Source organism: Dermacentor andersoni, unplaced genomic scaffold (assembly GCF_023375885.2).
Source record: "Dermacentor andersoni unplaced genomic scaffold, qqDerAnde1_hic_scaffold ctg00000528.1, whole genome shotgun sequence".
Classification (NCBI taxonomy): domain Eukaryota; kingdom Metazoa; phylum Arthropoda; class Arachnida; order Ixodida; family Ixodidae; genus Dermacentor; species Dermacentor andersoni.
Genome location: NW_027315211.1, coordinates 45,001 through 45,432, shown reverse-complemented (window position 1 = coordinate 45,432; position 432 = coordinate 45,001).

Genomic DNA, 432 nt, shown 5'->3' with positions numbered 1-432 from the left:
AGAAAAAATGCTCGGCGCTTAAGCCACGCGGGGACTAAAAACTGAAGCCACGGGATTGTTGCTGAAATTGTATGCATTCCGGTGGAGGTCTGTCGGCGCCGGCGCGCGGCAAAGTCCGCAACCACGTCAGCCGGGGCGGCCACGGAGAGCGCCGAACGCCCGCGCTTAAGGCTGAAAATGCTCGGCGCTTAAGCCAGGTAGCGCGAAAAAATGCTCGGCGCTTAAGCCAGGTAGCGAGTAAAAATGCTCGGCGCTTAAGCCACGCGGGGACTACAACTGAAGCCACGGGATTGTTGTTGCTGAAATTGTATGCAGTCCGGTAGAAGTCTGTCGCGCGCCTGCGCGCGGCAAAGTCCGCAACCACGTCAGCCGGGGCGGCGAAAAAAAAAAAAAAAAAAAAAAGCAGCCCCCCTGTACCAGTGTGCGCGAGGC